This window comes from Cryptomeria japonica, chromosome 9 (genome assembly GCF_030272615.1).
Source record: "Cryptomeria japonica chromosome 9, Sugi_1.0, whole genome shotgun sequence".
NCBI classification, from domain to species: Eukaryota; Viridiplantae; Streptophyta; class Pinopsida; order Cupressales; family Cupressaceae; genus Cryptomeria; species Cryptomeria japonica.
Window position 1 is genome coordinate 351,983,862 of NC_081413.1, and position 26,359 is coordinate 352,010,220.

Genomic DNA, 26,359 nt, shown 5'->3' on the forward strand with positions numbered 1-26,359 from the left:
TCCCTCTAATCTAGCCATATACTATGAATAAGGTTGCACCTGTTGTACAACAGGAACTATAGCACTATACATGGCTACATAATAAGATGCCCTACTGCTCTGGAGAAGGACCTCTTGTCGTAGAGACTCTATCTCTGCTCTCAAAGCCACGATCTGCTGATCACGCTCAGTCCTCACCTCAGCCACCTGTCAGTCTCACTCTGCCAGCTGAGTCTGCGCCATTAACAACTATGATTGTAGCTCTGCAAGACATGCTCTCATCGACCGACCCGTGTCAGCCCCCTGCTCTCTCGTAGGCTCTCTGCTGCCATCTCCACCACCATATCCACCTGTGGCTCTTCCCTGCTCCTTTTGCTGCTATCAGACCTGCCTCGGAGCTTCTTGCTCCTCCTCTCCCCCACCCAACCTCACGCCTACTCTCCCAAGGGATCCACCCTCACCCCTCTGCTATCCAATGTCATCTCGCACTTTGCTGCTACTGGCACCAAGATCACCACCAGTCCATCATGGAGCATCTGGTCTCTGGCCCTGTCCCTTCTTATGACCCTGTCTCTGTGCCTGTCCCTATGCCGATGCAGGGGCATCATCCTCCACATCTTTGATATGAGGAGCATGCTCTCTAGGATCCATAAACCGAGGGAATGGATGTTGTTGCAAATAATCCCTGTACTAGGGCAATACCCCCACATTTGCTATATCCTCCAGGTAATCCCACCTCAGGCGGTGTAAACCTGTCAGCTCCTACATAGCCAAGGCATAAGATAGCCTAGGTGCCCAACCTTGCCTCTCATCAGCATACCTAGCATATGTTGTAAACTCTTGTGAGATCTCCTGAGGTTGACCATACTGCCTCATCACTCGTGAAATGACGAATCGCTCCACAATAGTCTGTGATCTCCCAATCAGTGGGCGTGTAACAAATAGATCTCTGTGCACTATCCACTAGTCATCCCATGGTTCTAACCCTTTATATGGTCACCATACAACAGCTATCAAGTCATCGAGCTATTCTCTCCAAAAGTCTATCTTACCCAGATGGGGCTGCGTAATATATCCAGCATATCTAAAGATGACCGGCTGTCCTGGCTCCCTGCTGTCTGTCACTATCAGCTAACACATGGGAAGATGCTCCCAAGCCCACACCTACAAAACATACACCCTAGTATCCATGCTCCACCCCTCTCTATAAACAATCTCATGCATCTCTCGATACATGTGGGCCAGTAAGAAAGAACCCCAGCCAAGTCTCTGAGGGGACTCTATCAATCGCTCGAGCATCCAGCCCCATCCACTCTAGAAACCCTGCTGCCCTCGGTATGGCATCAAAAAGCACCCAATAAAACCTACTAAGACACATGCCAGTGGATACTCCTCACTATACCTTCTCATCAGTATATCCCAACTCATATAATGAGTCAAGATATCTGGATCCCTGAATACATTCCTCAGTACCTACAGTCTAGGTAACAATGCGGTATCATAATCCACCTTATCCCAAGCAAAAGGGATACAAAGGATCCTATACATATCCTCAGGAGTGATGGTCAACTCCCCAACTGGCAAATGAAAGGTATTATGCTCCGAATGAAATCATTCTACCAACGCCGTGAGCATCCCGTGGTTCACATGGATATCAGGTAACCTCATCAAATGAGTCAAGCCGCATAAATCAACATGAGCCTGCTCAACTTTAGACAAATCCTGAACTAAAGCCATCGTGGGTGGATATACACATCTGAAGAGCACAGGAGGTAAACAAATCTGCAAAACCCAACAACGAACATCATAAAATATTCCAAGTTAGCCTACAAGAGAAGTTAAACATCACGCAAATCCAAATAAGTTAAATACAAAACCAAAATTTCATGTTTACACTTTCAAAAATTGTCACTGTTTTCCGAACGACAAAACACAGTTAAACAGAATCTCGTACGAGTCAGGAGTGGTTCTCATATGAGAAAACAGCCCCAAACGACAAAGATTTATACATCGCACGACAAAATGGTCTTTTAACCGGCCTATCATACGACAAAAGGGTTGCTCCCGTACGACAATTCTAATGGGTTTAAATGATAAAACAAAATTTGCCAGTTTCTCGTACGAGACAGGATCCTTTCTTGCATGATAAACCAAGAAACCCGACTTAAAACCCATCAAAAACGTGAAAAATACACAAAAAAATTCAAAATTGGAAACATATAGACGCTCAAGATTGATCACTTATTGCTGGCTCGTAGTTTCGGGGATGATTATGTCTTCTCTAGCACTCAAATCGATGTTGACGAGTAGGGACCACCATTTTTCTTTGCAAAAGGCTTTTTGAATTTTCAATCTTGGAGGGTTAAAATGAACTGAAAATGACACTTTTGTCCTATATATAGCCTAAAACCTAATTTTTCAACTTGCTCCGGTGGACACGAAAATTGTACCCTTGGCTAATGTGCCTATTCTGATTCCATTTTCAAGATTGAAATCGAAATTCGAGATCGTCTTGCTAGTCAATTTCACACTTTTGACCACTTAGCGCTTTTTTTTTTTTTCTTCATTAATGCTCATTCTTTCTTCAAATTGTGCTCAATTTCAACGTTGAATCTTAATTCAATTTCAATTCTACACATCCAAATTTCAATTCTACCAATCAACTCTATGCTCAATTTCTCATCAATCATTGCCAAAATCTTCAGAAAAATCCTCAAAATCGATTTGTGCTCAAATAACTTATTTTCGCCAAACAATTGCCTATAATCAACTACCCTCGCTATCTTTTGATTTCACTCTCGAGGGGCCATACTCATGACCTTATGACTTCACATCTCACAAGTCAAGAATTTTTTTCAAATCTTCATCAAAAGTCGAGCAAAAATCATTCCAATTAAAGAAAAAAAATCCTTATTGCTAAGGGGCATCTCAACTTCATCGCTTCACATCAAGTTGAAATCTCTCGATCATCTGAATCAATCAATCGCTAGGGGCATATTAGTTTCATCGCTTCAAATCAAGCTGATATTTGTCTTTCATCTGAATTAATCTCTTAACATTAATCAGTTTCATCGCTTCAAATCAAACTGATTATTTGTTTAAACTCAATCAAAAATTTAAAGAGTTTCTTTGGTCATTCTAAATCTGAGCAGGTGTTCAGTATTCATTTCTTGATCAAGCTGGATGGTTTATTCTTCGCTCATCATGTCTTGATCAATCAAGTTCAAGATTGATTTTTATCATCATTCACTGTATCTGAGATTGATCAAGTTCTAGATTAGTAAGATCCACTTCTTGATCAATCAAGTTCAAGTTCGGTATCTTTGTTTTCTATCGTTCCTCAGTTCAATCAAGTTCAGGATCGGTATCACTTTAATCAAACCTCATTTAGCTTTGTCACTTCGAATCAAGCTAACACCTCACTTTTTATCTAGTTCGTGATCAATCAAGTTCAGAACTGGCATCTCCTAGACATCACACATTCTTTGAATCAAAGCGCTGCTTGCACATTAATTCAAAGAGGGGAAAATCTAATACCCTAAAATTGGTCATCTAAACCATGGGCCCCTAATCTCGACAACATCACCAAGGTCCTAACCAAAGGCAATTAAATCAATCTTGAGCACATTATTAATTCTTTAATTATAAAAAATCACATGGCAAATCAATCACTCAATATTAATTAAATATTTATTTAATTAATTGAATTATTTCAAGAATAATCATTTTGATCAATTGTCCCATTTTAATTTATTAAATATCTTTGCATATTTAATTAATTAATAAATTTGCCATTCAATCATGCGAAAAGATTAATTTATTACAAAAGATAGAATTAATTTATTACAAAGAGTTGAATTGAAACAAAACAAAAGTAAAAAAGAAAAGAATTGAATTGAGAGAGAAATCAAACTTGAGATATTATTTCTTTTTCTAAATTTAGAACTTGAAATCAGAAAAGCAATTTAATTGAATTGTTGAATTAATCTCTAAAATTGAAACTCAAAGCTTTTTAGAAAAAAGAAGTTCAATTGCATTAAGAAAACTCTTTTCTTGATTAAATTGAAGAATTATCTATTTTTATCAGATGTGCATGGAATTAATTTATTATTATTTTCCAATGCAACTTGGACTTCTAATTTGAATGCATTTCAATTGAACTATAATTGGAATCTATCTCAAGGTTAACTCAACCTGATTTCTCAATTATTTTCAATTAATCCTAAATTGAGCTTTTTGTAATTCTCTATAAATTCAATCTTCAGCTCTCATTCCAATTCACCCCAGAGATTTTTGAGAACACGCTTGGAAATTATTATCACGCTAATTTTGCTTTGGAGTCATTGAAATCATTGTGCTTTTTTAGATTACTTGCATCCATTTTTACATTCATTATTGCTTGCATGCATTGTTGCTTGAATTTGCTTGAATTACTCATCCATCTTGCATCCATATAGCTTAATATCATATAGATTAAATCCTTCATCTTGGTGTAGTCTAGTCACTGGTATTGCTTATAAAAATCTGAGAGCAATCTTATACTCGCATCTGTTAGAAGTCAATTAGTCGCTTTGCTATGGTTTATTTCTTATTGATTATTGATTACTAACCATGCATATAATGACTTAATTGAAGTGTTGTGCTTGCAGCTACAAGTTCACTTTTTCACACACACATTTCTGGCGCCCATCGTGGGGCTCGAAGACTACATTTTTTTTCGGCCTCCAAGACTGACTGCTTTATTTTTTCTTATTTTCCAGGTTTCAGATTTTTTGGTTTTTCGTCCGTACATCTCGTGCGACAATTCCCACATGCTGAAACAACAAATTGCAGGTGTCACACGAATTATAAACATATTATCATATGAGTAGACACTCTGTTGTACAAGCATATCCTCTGTCGTACGAGTAGTAATCATCTATCATACGAGTTAACACCATCAGCAATCTGGTCTCGTACTGTACTGTATCCTGTCTCGTACGAGTCGAGACTCTATCATATGATTCTGTATTTTTTGGTAAAAGAGGCAAAATTTCATATTTTTCATTTCTGACGACTGACCTTGACTGTTTATCTATCTATCTCAGAGTTTTTCATAGCCTAACTAGTTTTTGCAGAATGCTTGTCGAAGAATATTGCTTGTCGCACAAAGACAATATGACTACTAATTCATTTTCTTTGCAGGCTGCCTAAGGAGAAACAACTAAACATCGTGTATTCTTTAAATTCATTTTTAGGAACCTAACTTTCTATCTGGTTAAAAAAAAAATTGTCTTTTGTGCTTTTAGAAGATTCTGAGAGGTAGGAGAGTATGCTCTTGTCTTTTTCTAGACAATCAGAAATCCAGACCCTTGAAGCTTTTTCTTTGTTTGAGATTTGTACATCTTTAGCAGGCCTGCCCTCCCGAGGGGTTGAAAAACTCTTAAAGCCATTACGGCCGGTGTGAGGGGAATGACCTGAGTGGGAACGACTAGACGTTAAGTACTCCAACCCACTATAAAATAAACATGATTTGATGAAAATCAAGTCAACGGTAGTGCTCGGGAATAGCTCTCCTCTATACCTTCGGGTATATTAAACCTTGGTTTTCAAGGCTGGGAGACCTCTTAATTGAGTTTATACCTCGACGCGCTGAATGGATCCCTGACTAAATCCAATTTAAAATTAGAAGCTACCTGGTTCATCTCTGAAAGGGGGATAATCTTTGTGCAAGAGAGATAGTAACTCTTCCAAGATACTTGTCATTTCGTACCCCCATTAGCATTTGGAGTCGGATAATACGACGTTGAGAATCCATTGCATGAGACTCAGCGGCCGTATTCTGATTAGCTATTGGGTGTGTACCTGAGTCTACAAGAAAAGGTTTTCTTTCCTCACCAAATTCCTTAGGGTTTGCATGCTATGATTGAAGTCACTATAAATACTACTTGTTTTCTGTGTTTTTCATCCCTAAAACAAAAAAAACTGAAATACCAAAAATCAGTGAAGACCAGAAACAACTCAGCAAGTCAAAACTTTGTCCGTGTCAGAAACTAGTCCATCCTAAGTTGAAACTCTATCTGTGTCAATCCCAGTCAAAAATCAGTCCATCTCAGAATTTGTCATACTCAGCAGTCAGAAAACTTAGAATTTTTAGTCTCTGCTTTATGAACAGTCATACAAGTCTGCTAATTTATCGTGCTGCACCAGTCCTGTGTCATACAAATCTACTCAATTGTCGTTCTAAAGCAGATTCTCTATTCTACGAATCTAAATCATTCATCATCCTGCACTGTATTCTGTCTCGTATGAGACAGAATCGACCTCAGTCTTTTGTCGTCCTATAGATGCCCATCAGTGGTATAGTATAAGACAGCAACTCGTACAAACCAGAAATTATGTCATCCTGTAACTGATAAATTGTCATCCGGTTCAGAAAACCCAGTCGTACAAGTCTCTGGTTTTGTCAGACAGAACATTCAAAATTGCCAAAAACACAGTCTACAGCGAGCATAATACTAGTTATCATTTTTCTAAGCATAAAACAGATCAAGATAGTGTACCTCTGCCATTTTTTGTTGTATGATTTGGTCGATCACCCTTCAGCTAGTTCAATCAAAACTACCTATCAAACTCAAGTCACTTAGATAACGTCTTACATAGGATATATCATTCCTGAATTAGACTAAATCTTAGTTACAATTTTAGAATCAACCCAGAAAAACATCTTAGATAGGATAGATCATTCCTAAAATCAGACAAAATCTCAGTTGTTTCTCCCAAAACAATACGCTAAACCGAACAAACTAGCTCTGAAATTGATCTTGAGCTCTACATCACAAAACAACTCTAGGTCACACTAATCCATAAAAATGCCTATTCAAACCAGGAGTTCTCGTAAGACAAAAGCCAAAGACAAAGAACAAACCTTCACTTATCAAGATAATCCATTCTACATGGAGGATCCCCTCACTGGCATACCATCGTCATCAGGCGGACCAATTTTTGATGAACCGAAATCTCCCACTGTACATGAGACAAAATACAATGATGGAAACAAAAACTACCGTAATATTCCTGAAAATCATAATGACTCCTCATCATCAAGTGAGACCGACGAAGCTACTGAACCTCCAGAAAAAGAAATTCTTGACTGTCAGAAAGACAAAGACTTTAGAAAAATGATGAAAACTATCATGATCCGAGAAAAGGAAGACTATTTCTTAGAACTAGCAAATCAAGGTGCTAAACTTCCTGTTGGATATGATGTTCAGACACTTATTACTAAGAGGAAAGACTCACCTATACTCATGGTACACAAACAGTTAATAGCTTTGCGAATAGAGCTCACAGACCTGAAGAATAAGAACAATTCCCCGAACCAATATTCTCTGGAAGCAATATGTCCCTTCCCATTTGACAAGAATTTACACATGCCTCCATTCCCTTCACGAGTGGAAATCTCAAAATTTGATAAATATGATGGTACCTCAGATCCTCAAGATCATGTCAAGGAATTTAGTGCTGCTTGTATGGAATTTATGCACGATCAAACATACCTTAGGTGTCTCTTCTCAAGGAGTTTAGGGGGTCAAGCAATGGAATGGTTCTCAAGTCTACCCAAAGGAATAAAAACATTCAAAGAACTAATCCAGCTATTCTTACAACAATACTCATACAACATTCGACATCCTGTGACTATGATCATTCTTTGTAATACTCAATAGAAAATAGGAGAACCTCTTCTTACTTTTCTCCAACGCTGGAGAAGGATGTTCTCTAGGTACCCACGACCTATCCCAGACTCTGAGAAAATGGATATATTTGTCAATAACTTGGTCCCCAAACTGAAATATAGCATACAAATGCAAGTACACCCATCATTTAACAAAATGGTAGATAATGCCATTCGAATGGAAGATGTGCTCATAAAAAAGGGAGATATCACACCTTGGAAAGAAACACAAACAAGATCCAGTTCTAAAGAGAAGAACAAGTATTGGAAATTTGCCAAAGACAACAACAAGAATGTTGTTAATGATGGAGTAGTAGACACTATTAAAACCAACTCAAAATCAACAATATTCAATCTGGCTAGTGGTACACAAGCGCTTAAAGCCATTGAAATTGTAGCAGAAAATCAGCCAAAGAAAACAAAGGAATGGTTCAAAGAAAAGTCGTGGCTTTCCAGACCTAAGCATCATTTTACTCCTCTTGAAGAATCATATGAGTCATCTTTCAAAACTCTATTGGCAAACAACTTGATAACACTACCAGATAACTCCAGACCATATGATCCAGATGTCAAACCAAGATGGTGGAGAGAAAATGAATACTGTGACTTCCATCAGAATAAGGGTCATAACATAAACAATTGCATGAAGCTAAAACATGAGATTTAGGATCTCATAGACGCTGGTAAAGTTGTTGTTGGGAATCACCCAACCAATGCTGATCATAAAGCATTTAAAGACCCCTTGCCTGCTTATGAACAAGGTGATTCCTCAAATACCAAAGGAGGTGCCAAGGTAAATTATGCTTATGCCAGCCAGGACAACATTATCAACATGATTGAACCTTCACACTCAGAATATTGCAATGTGATTATAGTTCAAGATAAACCAAATGAATCAGGATATGCAAAAGCTCTGACCAGATCTCAAAAGAAAGTCACCCTCCAAGGAGCTAGCTCTTCCAAACCAGCTCAAGAAACATCAAATCCGACAGCTGTGCCAAATAAACAAAAGGAATCAACCTAGGACAAATTTAAAAGATTAACCTCCTCATCATCCTCTGGATACAGCGTGGTTGAACAGTTGAAAAGGACAAATGCTCAAATTTCAATTTTTGAATTGCTACAACTCTCATCTGCTCACAAGGAAATTCTACACCAAGCATTGCTCACTACCAACATTCCAAAAGATTTAGACATTGATCGGTTTCAGTCTATGGTGGGTCATCTGACTTCACCTCACTATTTGACCTTCTCTGAGGAAGATGACAACTCATTAAATCATCCACATAACCAGCCATTGCATATTGAAGCCATGATCCACAAACACAGAGTTAAACGTGTTTTGATAGATGGAGGCACGGGGTTGAATATCTATACTTATCATCTGCTTACACAACTAGGATTCTCTAAAAAATGTCATTGATCCAGGCAAGAAAATAACAATTAAAGCCTATGATGAAGAAGAGAGGACCTCCAAAGGTTTGGTATCATTACCAATCAGAGTGGGACTGGTAGAGAGAGATGTCCTTTTCTAGGTTCTTGATATTCCATTGTCATACAATATATTGTTGGGCAGGCCATGGATTCATGAAATGAAGGCAGTACCCTCAACATATCACCAATGCTTAAAGTTTCCTTATAATGGAGCTGAAGTCAATATTCTGGCTGATACAAATGTCATCTATAATGCATTTACAAAAGGTGTGGATACTTTTGTGCCTCATAATAGGGCAGCCTCTCCAAATGAAGATCCAGAAACATTGATAAAAGACTTAGAAAAGAGATTGAAGATTATAGATACCGACATGGATAGCTACAAGATAGAACTAGTATTATCAGTAGTTTCTCTTCCTCCATCACCAAGATAGTTAGGCAAGCCATCAGAGGCTATGAGAACACAAACTCCAGCTCTGAATATTATATATGATGGTCTCTTTATACAATCTTCTACCTCCTTGGCAAATGAAATAGAAGAGGATGATGTGCTTAATTGGCTCTATAAGGAAGATAGTCCAAATGAGGAGGTGCGACATTGTGAGATTTCCTCAAACCAGTATGGTCATGGTTACAAAATGATTCAGCACATGGGGTACTCAGGTACTGGTCCTTTGGGCAAACAAAAAGAAGGTATTACTGAACCAATTCAGCTACAAACCAAATCCACACATGATAAAGCTGGACTGGGATACAATCCTAAAAAGACATCAGAACAAAAACATGTTTCTAAGTCTAAAGGCTTGAAAAAGATATCTCCTTTGACATTACATGAAGCAAATGACAAACAGATGAAAGAAGAGCGTAGAAAAGAGAGAGAGGAATCAACAGTCAAGAAAGAAGAAATAGTTAGTGCTCAAGCTTCGACGGTATCAGCTACGATAATGCAAGAAGTTGAGGTTCTTGAAGATATAAGAGATGAATTTGTAAGAATCAGAGAATTGTTTGCACCATTAAAATTTCTAGTCACATATAATAGCAGGCAACATGTAGATGATTCAGAGACTGATTCAAATGAGTATGAATGGGGTCCTGACTATCTTTCAGACACATCCGCTACAGAAACTCCAGAAGAATCTAGTGGTGTCATAGATGATACTCAAGAGTTGATGCACCTAAAACTAGAGAAGGAAATACAAGAAATTAGACAAAAGAGACAAGCAAATTATGAACAAGCATTGAAAGAAGGAACAATACCAGAAAGCTTCTCATCTATGTGTCCTTATCCTGAAACAAAACAAATAATTTATAGCACTACACAGGAAGAGTTAGAAGCTACAAGACAAGAACCAGTTGTCAGTCCAGAAGAAGCTAAATGGAGTAGACGACACAAAGTCGCAGAAACAATGAGACCATGTCAATAGGTGTGTCAAGTACAAATGACAAATTAACTACAATATGAAGGAATTTGTAGCATTAAAGATGTTAGTATTGATACCATACATATGCTTACTAAATCACCTGAAAGAGACTTGGAAACTTCATCAGATAACTCTGATGATTCTGATGACTCTAATGAAAGTCCTGTTCATGATGATACCCACTCATCCTCAAATTCTAAATCATCTGATACAAATAATGAAAAATTCCCTACTAGTCTTATTGTTGTTAAACCACGACATGACGTCCAGTCCGACTTAGTCAATGATGTTATAAGTATGCCTATTGGATTAGATCGATTAAATATTAACGTGAACTTTAATAATCATGATCTGACTCTTCCTGGTCTTGAGACACTTATGCAAGGTATCATTCTGGAACTTGACTTTTCGATCCACAACTGTGATAACAATACTGTGAATGCTCTTGAACCTATCCAAAATTTGTCCCTAATACATCCCAAATTGATTGACCGTACTTTATAGAATCAACCCATGGATATACCTATTTTTGCCGATGACTATACATTATCCTATTATCTCAATGCAGTCGAACCTATTAACTCTTCCACCAGTGAATGGAGTGAAAATATGACTGAAGAGGATATCAAGTATCTTAGTCGCAAAAACAAGAAAGATAAAAATAAAAAATCTGATGGCAAAAACCACATTGTGGTGGTTTCAGAATCTAAAAAAAAGAAAATAAAGGACGTACCTAAAGGTGAAAACCTCTGTGAGGCACTTGAAGGTGAGATACTTGGTATACTACCCAGTCATTTTCAGGAGCGGTCTTCCATATTGATCGAGCCAACTCAGCCAGTGAATATTGGGAATCAAGACACACCACAAATTATTCACGTAGCTCAATCACTATCAGCAAAGGAATTGAAGGATTTCACTCAGCTATTCTTAGAGAAGAAAATAAATTTTGCATGGACATACTCTGATATGCCAGGCTTGGATCCTGATCTCATTATGCACCATCTCTCAATCACACCAGGAGTAAAACCAGTTAAACAAAAACTTCGTAAGATGCACCCGCATGTCGCACTATTGGTCAAAGTTGAACTAGAGAAACTACTCAAAGCTGGATTTATCAGAGTGATAGATTATGCTGAATGGATTTCCAACATAGTACCTATGTCAAAGGCAGATAAATCTATCAGAGTTTGTACAGATTTTAGAGATCTCAATAAAGCATGTCCAAAAGATGACTTTCCATTGCCAAATATTGATATGATAGTCAACATGACAACTGGGTATGAGATGTACTCACTAATGGATGGATTCTCCAGCTACAATCAAATTCAAATCGCTCTTGGAGATCAAGAAAAGACAGCTTTCACTTGTGCCTAGGGAACCTTTTGCTAGAACGTTATGCCATTTGGGTTAAAGAATGCGGGAGCGACCTACCAAAGAGAAGTTACAACTATCTTTCATGACATGATGCATAAGAATATGGAAGATTATGTTGATGACACCTTAGTGAAGACTGTGAAAAGATCAACACATATTCAAGAGTTAAGTCCTATACTTGACAGAATGGAAAATTTCAAGCTCCGATTAAATCCAAAGAAGTGTGCATTCGGAGTGACATCTGGTAAACTACTTGGCTACATCATTTCAAAGAAGGGAATCGAGGTTGATCCTGAGAAGGTCCAGGCTATAATGGAAATGCCACCTCCAAAGAACATCAGTCAAATGAGAAGTCTACAGGGACGTCTCCAATCCATTAGGAGATTTATTTCTCAACTAGCAGACAAAGCTCAACCTTTTACAAAGGTACTAAGGGAAGGCGTATTCTACAATTGGGATCAAGAATGTGAACAACATCTTCAGCAAATCAAAGAGCATCTATCAAATCCACCGATATTGATGCCACCTATTTCAGGTAAACCATTAATCTTATACATATCAGCAACTGATTCATCATTGGGGGCACTTCTAGCACAACAGGATGACAACAAAAAGGAAAGAGCTATTTATTGCATTAGCAGGACATTGGTGTCTTATGAAATGAACTACAGTATAATAGAAAAAGCATGCTTGGCATTAGTCTTCGCATCACATAAACTAAGGCACTATATGCTCACACATTTAGTCAAGCTGGTGGCCAAAATTGATCCACTCAAGTATCTTCTTAATAAAGAAACACTCACCAGATGATTGGCAAAGTGGGTAATGATCTTTACAGAGTTTGACATTAAATATGTGGAACACAAAGCCATAAAAGGATAGGTAATTGCTGATCAACTTGCTGAAGCTCCACTTGAGGATACTCAACCACTACACATTGAGTTCCCAGATGAATCAATAATGCATCTTACTCAACAACCTTGGAAGATGTTCTTTGATGGGTCCTTTACTCAAAATGGTTCAGGTGCTGGCATACTATTCATTACTCCTCAGAAGTACTCAATTCCAAAATCTTATAAGATTCTATTCCCTTGCACAAACAACATTGTAGAATATGAAGCACTGGTAAATGGAATAAAACTAGCCATTGAATGGAAGGTTGTTGAATTACATATTTATGGAGATTCTCAGCTGGTCATCAATCAAATCAATGATACATATCAGACTCAGGATGAGAAATTGATGCCTTACAAGAGGATGGTAGATGATTTCAAGAAGTATTTTGCTTTTGTATCATTCCAACAAATTCCTAGATCAGTGAATAGAGCAGCAGATGCTATGGCTACCTTGGCATCTATACCTGAGCTACAGGAGTCCAATTTTCACTTTGATTTAATGGTGGAAGAGTTATATTACTCTGCTTATGATTCTCCTGAGACACAAATAGTCTATTCTATTATTGGACATGACTCATCCCGATACAACCATATCTATTCCTATCTTTGTGACCAAATTATCCCTGAAAAGCTTACTCGTAACGAGAAGAGAAACCTAACTTGAAAAGCTTCGTGATATGTTATCATAGCTAATGATTTATTTAGAAGAGGTTTGGACGGTACTTTGCTTAGATGTCTAGAAACTGAAGAATCAAAACATGCATAATCGGAAGTCCATGAAGGTATTTGTGGATCTCATTCGAATGGTTTTACTTTAGCTCGGAAACTATTATGGGCTGGCTACTACTGGCCAAATATGGAAAAAGATGCCATAAAATTTGCTAAGACTTGTGAGAAATGTCAGCTTCATGGAAATCTCATACATGCCCCGGCGAGGGATCTCATGCCTTTCATTACACACTGGCCTTTTCAGCAATGGGCCTTTGATCTCATTGGTCAGATATATCCTGCTTCATCCAATGGACATAAATTCATCATAATAGCCACTGAGTATTTCACCAAGTGGGTAGAGGCAATTCCGCTCATCAAAGAAACTGGTAAACAAGTCGCCTTATTCATCCTAAACTATATAATTTGTAGGTATGGGATACCTTCGTCCATCGTGACTGATAATGGAGGACAGTTCAAGAATAAAGACCTGGATTAACTTTGTGAGAAATTCAAAATAAAGCAACAATGGTCATTAGTATATTACCCTCAAGGTAATGGAGAAGCCGAGGCATCTAATAAAAACCTACTAACTATCTTGCACATAACAGTGAACAAATCCGGAAAAGATTGGCATCTGCAGCTCAATCCGGCACTATGGGCTTATAGAACAAGTATCAGAACACCTATTGGGGCTACACCTTTCTCTTTGGTGTATGGGGCCGAAGCTGTATTACCTATTGAAGTAGAAATACCATCTCTAAGAATTTCGTTGCAAGGTCTTGTTACTGATGAAGATCATAGAATATCTAGATTGCAAGAACTTGAATTGCTGGATGAGCATTGACAAGTGGCATTTGATCATCTCAGAGTGTATCAGAAGAGAATGTCCAGAGGGTATAACAAGAAAGTTCAACAAAGAGAATTTCAAGTTGGTGACCTAGTTCTGAGAGAAAACCCAAAAAATCAACAGTTTCGAGACAACAAAGGGAAGTTTGAACCCAACTGGTTGGGTCCCTATATCATTACTACAGTCTTCGGCTCTGGTGCCTATCAACTCTCAACATCAGAAGGAGAACAGCTCTGAGAACCGATTAACACCATGCACCTGAAAAGATTCTTTACTTAGCATTCTCTGCTCCACCAAACTGTACAGCTGAAAAGGTCTTGAAAAAAATCCTAAAAAAAAGGAAAAATCCTAAAATGCAAAAAAAATTTAAAAAAAAAAGAAAAAAAAGAAAAAAAATGTAAAAGAGAAAATGCCTTGGTGAAAACCTGGTAAACAAGCACCTTGGTAAAAAAAAAAATGATGATGACTCTCTACCAAATAGGTGAGAACCTGGCAAACAGGCGCCTCTTGTACTCAAGCGCTCCATCTCTCAACGCAACGTTGACATTTCCCGCTTTCAAGTATCTTTTGCTTTCGCTTGCACATATTTTTAGTCACTTTTGTGACATCCTGGTTTGTTGGAACCCTCATGACTTGAAACAGATCAATGTCCTAGTCTTAGGTTACTCGACAGAGCACATTACATATCCTAAGCAGTGTCAACCAAGTCATTATTCCGTCAGTGAAACCTAGTCAGCCACTCCGAGTCAATCATCTGTCTCCTGACTACTACAGAGTTTTTATCACTGAGTTCAGAAGCAAAACAACATAAGAAAGAACAATTACTAAATAGTTTGAGCTATGAATGGAAAATTTTCTTTGTATGTTGTCTTTTATATTGGTTTTCGATTATTATCCCCCTGAGTAACTCGAGGAAGTCTGTATTGACTAAGAGGTACAAGGACTGGGGGCATAATATTTTCTTTGTTTTTTGCTTGTAGGAATGATCCCGATGATCTGGAAACATATAAATTAGCTGGGTGTCTATGATAAGAGCCTTCACATTAAGGTGAAATCACCTCACATACTTCGACTCTGCTTAATTGTATGCTACAGGGAGGTCCATGTCATTTCTTTGTCTATTTTGAGGGAATTTCTTTATGATGCAATTTGGGTCCCTGCAAAATCTGTCCAAGGATATGAACAAAAAAAAGGGTCATTGCGGACAAGATAATTAATATTGCACATTGAAAAAGAAAGGAGCTCTACCTTGCCTGTTGTGTTCGTTATGCTCAGTGATGAATCTTAAGTATTTTAACAGTGACTAGGTTTAGGTTGCATTTTGCACATCATTTTGCATTTCATTCTTCATTTTAGTGAATCTAGGGTTATTTCTATGTGATAATAATAATCTCTTTATCTTTAGAATGAGAACTGAAAGCATCATCATTTCTTATGCTAAGTGGTCTATTTATCATTATTTCTCTGATCGAGTACTTGTGTTTTGAGATGTTTAGCTGCATACATAACATTTCATATAGATTCATTCATTTTATTATTAATCATTTGTATTCATCTTATTACATAGAAAAAACAAAAAAAAATTTGCACTACTCATTTTCATTCATTTATTTGCATATGAAAAGAAACAAAAACATAGACATCCATTATCATTTGTAATACATACATTCATGCTGAAAAAGAAATGCATACATATAGAATAAAGCATATAGAAACATCTCATAATCGAATTGACACAAGTACAATGAAGTCAAATCAGATCTCGTATATATATATATATCATCTCAAGTCTAAGAGTACAAAATGATGTCCAATGACATGTACAAACTCCCATCGGAGCAAGAATCATATAGGCTACAAAAAAATTGGTGTGTCTACAAAAAAAAATCCGAGATACAAAAAGAATCATCTAGCTGGCACCCTCTTCCTCATCGCCTGGTGGAGGAGGAGGAGCCTGATGCCCGGGATCCTGTCGAGGTGGTCGCGCTCCCTCTGATCTGGCCATACACTGCAAATAAGGTTACACATGCTGTGCAATAGAAACTACAACACTATACACGGCTACATAATAAGATGCCCTACTGCTCTGGAGAAGGACCTCCTATCATAGAGACTCTATCTCTGCTCTAGACTCTGCTCTCAAAGCCACGATCTACCGATCACGCTCAATCCTCACCTCGGCCAGCTATCGGTCTCGCTCTGCCAGCTGAGTCTATGCCACTAACAACTGTGACTATAGCTCTGCAAGATGTGCTCTCATCGACCGACCCATGTCAGCCCTCTGCTCTCTCGTAGGCTCTTCGCCACCATCTCCACCACCATCTCCACCTGTGGCTCCGCCCTGCTCCTTTCGCCGCTGTCAGACCTGCCTCGGAGCTGCTTGCTCCTCCTCTCCCCCACCCAACCTCACGCCTACTCTCACAAGGGATCCACCCTCACCCCTCTACTGTCCAATGTCAGCTCGCACTCCACTACTGCTGGCACCAGGATCACCACCAGTCCGTCGTGGAGCATCTGGTCTCTAGCCCTGTCCCTGCCTATGACCCTGTCTCTATGCCTGTCCCTGTGCCGGTGTGGGGGCATCATCCTCTACATCCTCGATATGAGGAGCATGCTCTCCAAGATCCATAAACCGAGGGAATGGATGCTGCTGCAAATAATCCCTATACTAGGGCAATACCCCCACATCTGTTATATCCTCCAGGTAATCCCACCTCAAGCGGTGTAAACCTGTCAGCTCTTGCATAGCCAAGGCATAAGATAGCCTAGGTGCCCAACCCTGCCTCTCCTCATTAGCATACCTAGCATATGCTGTAAACTCCTCTGAGATCCCCTGAGGTCGACCATACTGCCTCATCACTCGTGAAACGATGAATCGCTCCACAACAGTTTGCGATCTCCCAATCAGTGGGCGTGTAACAAATAGATCTCTGCGCACTGGCCGCAAGTCATCCCATTTCTCTAACCCTTTATATGGTCACCATATGACAGCTATCAAGTCATCGAGCTGCCATCTCCAGAAGTTTTTTTTGCCCTAATGGGGCTACGTAATATATCCAGCATATCTAAAGATGACCAGCTATTCTGGCTCCTTGCTGTCTGTCATTATCAGCGGATACACGGGAAGGTGCTCCCAAGCCCACACCTACAAAACATACACCCCAGTAGCCATGCTCCACCCCTCTCTATAAATGATCTCATGCATCTCTCGATACATGTGGGCCAGTAAGCAAGAACCCTAGCCAAGTCTCTGAGGGGACTCTATCAATCACTCGAGCATCTGGCCCCATCCTCTCTGGAAACCCTACTGCCCTCGGTCTGGCATCAAAAAGCACCCAATAAAACCTACTAAGACACATGTCAGTGGATACTCCTCACTATACCTGCTCATCAGCATATCCCAACTCATAGAATGAGTCAAGATATCTAGATCCCTGAATACATTCCTCAGTGCCTGTAGTCCAGGTAACAATGCAGTATCATAGTCCACCTTATCCCCAACAAAAGGGATATGAAGGATCCTGTACATATCCTCAGGAGTGATGGTCAACTCCCCAACTAGCAAATGAAAGGTATTATGCTCCAAATGAAATCGTTCTACCAATGCCTTGAGCATCCCGTGGTTCACACGGATATCAAGTAACCTCATCAAATGAGTCAAGCCGCATAAATCAACATGAGCCTACTCAACCTTAGACAAATCCTGAACTAAAGCCATCGTGGGTGGATATACACATCTAAAGAGCACAAGAGGTAAACAAACCTACAAAACCCAACAATGAACATCAGAAAACATTCCAAGTTAGCCTACAAGAGAAGTTAAACATCACGCAAATCCAAATAATTTAAATACAAAACCAAAATTTCATGTTTAAACTTTCAAAAATTGTCACTGTTTTTTGAATGACAAAACATAGTTAAACAAAATCTCGTACGAGTCAGAAATGGCTCTCGTATGAGAAAACAGCCCCAAACGATAAAGTTTTATACATCACACGACAAAATGGTCTTTTAACCAGCCTGTCGTACGACACAAGGGTTGCTCCCGTATGACAATTCTAATGGGTTTAAACAATAAAACAAAATTTGCCAGTTTCTCGTACAAGATTGGATCCTGTCTTGCACGATAAACCGAGAAACTTGACTTAAAACCCGTCAAAAACGTGAAAAATACACAAAAAAATTCAAAATTGGAAACATACAGAGGCTCAAGATTGATCACTTATCACTGGCTCATAGTTTCGGGAATGATTATGTCTTCTTTGGTGCTCAAATCGATGCTGATGAGTAGGGACCACCATTTTTCTTCGCAGAAGGCTTTTTGAATTTTCAAACTTGGAGGGCTAAAATGAATTGAAAATGACACTTTTGTCCTATATATAGCCTAAAACCTAATTTTTCAACTTGCTCTGATGGACACAAAAATTGTACCCTTGGCTAATGTGCCTGTTCTGATTCCATTTTCAAGATTGAAATCGAAATTCGAGATCGTCTTGCTAGTCAATTTCACACTTTTGACCACTTAGCGCTTTTTTTTTTCTTTCTTCATTAATGCTCATTCCTTCTTCAAATTGCGCTCAATTTCAACGTTGAATCTTAATTCAATTTCAATTCTACACATCCAAATTTCAATTCTACCAATCAACTCTATGCTCAATTTCTCATCAATCATTGCCAAAATCTTCAGAAAAATCCTCAAAATCGATTTGTGCTCAAATAACTTATTTTCGCCAAACAATTGCCTATAATCAACTACCCTCGCTATCTTTCGATTTCGCTCCCGAGGGGCCATACTCATGACCTTATGACTTCACATCTCACAAGTCAAGAATTTTTTTCAAATCTTCATCAAAAGTTGAGCAAAAATCATTCCAATTAAAGAAAAAAAATCCTTATTGCTAAGGGGCATCTCAACTTCATCACTTCACATCAAGTTGAAATCTCTCGATCATCTGAATCAATCAATCACTAGGGGCATATTAGTTTCATCGCTTCAAATCAAGCTGATATTTGTCTTTCATCTGAATTAATCTCTTAACATTAATCAGTTTCATCGCTTCAAATCAAACTAATTATTTGTTTAAACTCAATCAAAAATTTAAAGAGTTTCTTTGGTCATTCTAAATCTAAGCAGGTGTTCAGTATTCATTTCTTGATCAAGCTGGATGGTTTATTCTTCGCTCATCGTGTCTTGATCAATCAAGTTCAAGATTGATTTTTATCATCATTCACTGTATCTGAGATCAATCAAGTTCTAGATCAGTAAGATCCGCTTCTTGATCAATCAAGTTCAAGTTCGGTATCTTTGTTTTCTATCGTTCCTCAGTTCAATCAAGTTCGGGATCGGTATCACTTTAATCAAACCTCATTTATCTTTGTCACTTCGAATCAAGCTAACACCTCACTTAACACCTCACTTTTTATCTAGTTCATGATCAATCAAGTTCAGAACTGGCATCTCCTAGACATCACACATTCTTTGAATCAAAGCGCTGCTTGCACATTAATTCAAAGAGGGGCAAATGTAATACCCTAAAATTGGTCATCTAAACCATGGGCCCCTAATCTCGACAACATCACCAAGGTCCTAACCAAAGACAATTAAATCAATCTTGAGCACATTATTAATTCTTTAATTATAAAAAATCACATGGCAAATCAATCACTCAATATTAATTAAATATTTATTTAATTAATTGAATTATTTCAAGAATAATCATTTTGATCAATTGTCCTATTTTAATTTATTAAATATCTTTTCATATTTAATTAATTAATAAATTTGCCATTCAATCATGCGAAAGGATTAATTTATTACAAAAGATGAATTAATTTATTACAAAGAGTTGAATTGAAACAAAACAAAAGTAAAAAAAAAAAGAATTGAATTGAGAGAGAAATCAAACTTGAGATATTATTTCTTTTTCTAAATTTAGAACTTGAAATCAGAAAAGCAATTTAATTGAATTGTTTAATTATTCTCTAAAATTGGAACTCAAAGCTTTTCAGAAAAAAGAAGTTCAGTTTCATTAAGAAAACTCTTTTCTTGATTAAATTGAAGAATTATCTATTTTTATCAGATGTGCTTGGAATTAATTTATTATTATTTTCCAATGCAACTTGGACTTCTAATTTGAATGCATTTCAATTAAACTATAATTGGAATCTATCTCAAGGTTAACTCAACTTGATTTCTCAATTATTTTCAATTAATCCTAAATTGAGCTTTTTGTAATTCTCTATAAATTCAGTCTTCAGCTCTCATTCCAATTCACCCCAGAGATTTTTGAGAACACGCTTGGAAATTATTATCATGCTAATTTCGCTCTAGAGTCATTGAACTCATTGTGCTTTTTTAGATTACTTGCATCCATTTTTACATTCATTATTGCTTGCATGCATTGTTGCTTGAATTTGCTTGAATTACTCATCCATCTTGCATCCATATAGCTTAATATCATATAGATTAAATCCTTCATCTTGGTGTAGTCTAGTCACTGGTATTTCTTATAAAAATCTGAGAGCAATCTTATACTCACATCTTTTAGAAGGCAATTAGTCACTTTGCTATGGTTTATTTCTTATTGATTATTGATTACTAACCATGCATATAATGACTTAATTGAAGTGTTGTGCTTGCAGCTACAGGTTCACTTTTTCACACACACACCTATTACTATCTATTGTGATAACACTGCAGCAATTGATATATCTAAGAATCCGGTATTACATTCTAAAACCAAACATGTTTTTATCAAACTGAATTTTCTAAGGGAAAAAGTTGAATCAAAGGAAATAAAACTGGTTTATGTGAATACTAAAGAGTAGATTATAGATATTTTCACTAAACCTTTGCCTAAGGAGACTTTTGAATATCTCAAAGATTAGCTTGGAGTCATACCACCACCGGTAGAGACTTAGACAATTGATGATTGTCATCAACCGATAGAATTAATAGAGAAATCTTTTATTTCAGTCTTTGATGAGGAAGCTACTTCTCAAGGGGAGTAGTTGGTATATTGAATTGATTGGTATTTTGTATATGAACTGGGTTTTATTGTAACTTTGGAATTTGATGTCAAAGGGGGAGAGATATATATGGAAAAACACATTATCTTTATTATCTTTTTGGGAGAGATTGGTATGGAAAAACTTTGGAAAACACATGTTGCTCCCAAGGGGAGATATTGTTATTTAGGAGAGATTATTACTTTCTGGTTATAATTTTTTTGGAGATTATTGGTTTTTGGTACTTGGCATTTCTATTTTGGCACTTTGATGGTTTTTCCATCTTGTGTTTCCATCAATGACAAAGGGGGAGATTGTTGGTATTTTGGTATGGTTTTGTCATTGATGTCAACACCTACTAAAACACTAGCACTTTGGAGATCCAACAACATTCACCAGCAAGAAAGTAACTATTGCACAGTTACTGGTATCTAATACACCGGCAAGATATAATGATCACCGACACTTGGAATGGCATGGAAAACACTTGGTAATGTTGAAGACATCATCTAGACATCTTGTCCTGGAGTTTTGCTCATTGGTATATTCATAGTTGCATATTTGTTGTTACCGGCAAATAGGTCTAGGGTTACACCGACAGGTTTATCTTCTCCAGATCAACATGGCACGCTATGAAGATGATTAATTATTGTTGTAAATGAATTAAGATGACATGTTCAATCGGTTATTGCATTGGATATTATATTTTTTGTAAAATGTTTTATTGTAATATCTTGTAGAGCCAACCTACTAAAATTGGTCTTAAGTTATGGTATAAATGTAGGATCTTATTTGTAAGATCAAATGTGGAATGCGCAAAAGGATTGTGTGAAGGTATATGCAAGATTAAGCAGAGCTATACATGCAGACATCATTTGAAGATTGAAGGAGGGTTTTTGTGGAAGCATATCAGCATTACACCGATACTGAATTCAGCATATGAAGATGCTATTTTGTGCAGTACATTCTTATTGGATTTAACCATCCAACTGTAGTCAGTGTGACTCCCATTTTGTGATTGAGTAGTGAGCTCTAAGCTGTTGGCCTATCTGCATGTGTAGACCCCATTTATGTACACTTACTATCTGCAGTAGTATCATCTGATTGTGGGTAAGGTTTCCCACTGTGGTTTTTCCCCTTATAGGGTTTCCACGTAAAAATATTGGTGTTATGTGTTGTGGATGACTTTGTGTTTATGTTTCATGCACTAATCCTTACCGGTATAGCAATTAACTATTATAACTGTCTACCGGCATACTTAACTAGTTTACCAGTATTAGGCATTAAGTTGGTTAAATTGCAACTGATTCACCCCCCCTCTCAGTTGTCTTTGGGACCCAACAAGCCATTCTTTGTAACTTCCCATATATCTCTTCTAATGCAATTCAAACATGTCTGCATTTCGATCTTTCATATACCATAGTTAGTTCCATCAAGTTTAGGACTGTCCTTTCTGAAAATGGTTGTTGCCATAGGATCTCCTCAAGCTGTTAGACTTCTACAAAAATAGGACTTTGCTCTGATACCAATTGTTAGGAACTGAAAGGGAAATTGAGTGGGGGGGGTGAATCAGTTGTCAATTAATTTCAACCCAATTATAACTTGATCCAAATTAATACTTAATACTAGTAAACCAAACTTAAAACCGGTTAACAGATTAGCAGTTAATATCAATACTGGTGAAACTTAATGCATGAAACAAAAAGAGAAACAACATCCACAACACATAACACAAATATTTTGACGTGGAAACCCTGTAAGGGGAAAAACCATGATAGGAAACCTTACCCACAATTGGATGATACTACTGCAGATAGTATGTGTATACAAATGGGGTCTGCACATGCACAAAAGCCAACCGCCTAGAGCACACTGCTCAAATGGGAGTCGCAATGACTATAGTAGGATGGTTAAATCCTAGAATAATGTACTACTTCAAAGTGCATCTGCAATGCTAGATTCAGTACTGGTTTAAGCTCTGATAAAGACCTTTAAACCTTCCTTGAACCTTCAAATGATGTCTACTTGATTCGCTTTATGATATGCTCATATGATCTTCAATATTCACGCATACCAAGTTAAAATACCATACCACAATTCCACTACATAACCATACCTTCATCTCATAAATGAGATCTTACATTTAGACAAAAAAAAACCAAATGTGTAGGTTGGCTCACTAAGAATATTAAAACTAAATCAATTATAAATAAGTCTTGATGTGATACAACATGTCGGCTCAATACATTTACAACAATATCCAATCAATAAATCATCTCCATAATGTTTCCTGCTGATCTAGAATAGATAACGCATACCGGTCCATAACCTAGACCAATCTGCCGGTAACACCAAATATGTCAACCCGATTAGCCCAATAACCAAAACACCAAAACCAAGTATCCAAACCATGTCTTTGACATAATCAAGTGATCTCTAGATGATAACAAGTCATCATCAGTACTGGTGAACAATATGATGAATAGTAAGAGGGGGGGTGAATTAGTATACCAAAAATCTTTGCACTCAAACACTTAAACAGTCTAGTGATAAACTGGTAAAATAGTTTAACAGACAAACCAGTTAACACACATGCAAACCAAAATGCAAATAAGACATTCACCCACAGAAGCAATACCACCATAACACAAGATATTTGACATGGAAACCCAAATGGGAAAAACCATGGTGAGATGGAACTCACAAGTAACTATCTGCAGAATAGGAACCAGACCGGTTAAGGTCAGACTGGTTAAGGTCTTACAATGTTCTTTACCAGAACAGATCCTGTTAGGAATCTCAATCTCTGTTAGGAGATAAGTTTGATTAAAGACTACCTTGCTAGAGGATTTTAGATGCACAGATGTGAACCACCTTGTTAGAGGATTTACAAAAGTCTTTTGGGCCTACCTGGTTAAGGCTACAGACTTGTCGAAGATCTGAGTAATCAACAAGTGAGTGATCTAGCAAATAGCACAAATTGCTTGATTAGATCCTTGATAGCTCGTTCCTAATGCATTCCAGCATTACTTCAGTATTCTACACATTCATACTCTCTCTGACTCCTCAACCACCTTAAACCCTAGCAACAATATCAACTTCACCAACAACAATAGCAAACGCCTAAAACCCTAGACATGGTGTCCTTATAAAGGAATCTGATTTCATGTTGGTCCAATAGGATTACAATACAATTTCCTAGGCTCAATGCATCTAGACATATTTGGTAACACGACACAAAAAGCACCGTTAAAGTGTCAGCACCGTCAAACAATTGGTGGATGGTAACTCATCACAAAATGTCAGTTGGTAACTCATCATAGAGTATTATCGGTTCATACAAAATACAGGTTGCCGGTTTGATAAAAATGAAAACTAGCAAAAATGTGTTATGTTGCTTTAATCTCTCGTACCACTTGGGATCCATGAACCGCTTGGGGTCGACATGTCACTTCAGACCAGTAAACACATTCTGCAAAACACCAATAGTCTAATGACTATAATACAACATACCATTTGCAACATATTCTGGTTGAGCTAAAGCTCATATATATAAAGGAGATCTCAATGCAGGTGTGTGTCCATCAATGACAATCACATCATAAACATAAAAAATGCCAACAATCTCCCCCTTTGGCATTGATGGCAACACTTAGGAAAATAAAATTTTGACATCTAAGTGTTTTACAACAAAATCATGCCATTAGCAAAATTGCTCCCCCTAAGCATATACACTATCCCTTTAACAATACAATGTATAACTATTTTGCACATAAAGATATCAGAGCATACATCAAAATTTTTAAATACCAGATACTTCTCCTCCTTAGAATACTTCTCCCCCTTTGCCAACAATGACAAAGTACAGCTGAACAACCCCTATTTTCATTTGGTATTAAAATAATAAAAGTTTATGACAATAAGGAATAAAACTTGTCAAAAATAGATTTAAAGTCCTGCAAGAATTGTTTCATAGATAAAGACCAGGACTCAAGTAGGGAGGTGGCTACTTCTCTCTCTGTCTACATCTGGGAGACCTGTTCCTCCATGGCATCAATTGAGCTCATCTCCTATGTCACTATTAAGGCATCCAGATTTAGATAGCACTTCTGAAGAATTTGCAGCCATGGGAGTAGAACCTGTTGTAGCTCCTACAAATCTCAAGACCGAGTGCTGATATCATGCTCCATTTTTGCTATCTGGATGTGAAACCGGTGAATGGTTTGTCCATAGGCTGTAAAGGAGTCATAAGGTGGCTTGAATGTGCTCATGTAGGACTGCAAGTCAGATTGAAGCTTTTGCTTCTGTGCAAGCACATCGTCACAGAACAGATGGGGTTGGCAAATCTTACTGAGTAGAAGATTCCCCTTATCTAGAGCGTCCCTTATATCCTTTTGTGTTTTTTGGAGTTCAGTCTGGAGCTCATTTAACTTCTTCACTAGAGCATTATTTAGAGCCTTTTGATGCTCTTTCTTAGCATTTTCCTCTGCTACCTCTTCTAAGCTCTACACTTGATCATCTACTACTATGCATAGGAGCTTTATTTGTACCAATGATGAGTCGGTACTGGGGAGGTTTGTACCGGGTAACAAACCAGTAAGAGTGTCCACCGCAACTTGGATCACATCTTCCTCCTTCCTCCTTAACACCTCAAGGTGTTCTTGAGCAACCTTGATGCTCTGCAGTAGCTCCATTTCACTTGCAGACTGGAGGTTAATGGGACTAGTAAGGTTAGCCAGTTTGGCTTGACTACCGGTTGCCTTAGGTGTCTCCATTTGCATGCTCTTTGCCACTTCTCCTGCCTTGTCCTCCTCTATTTTCTTCTTTTCTGCTTCTCTTCTCTTTTCCTCTTCCTTCTCTTCCTCTTCCTTCTTCCTTTTCTCTATTTCCTTCCACTTCTCCTCTTCCTTATCTTCTTCTTCTTTCTTCTTCTTTTCATCTTCTTGTTTCTTTTTCTCTTCTTCCTCTTCTTTTC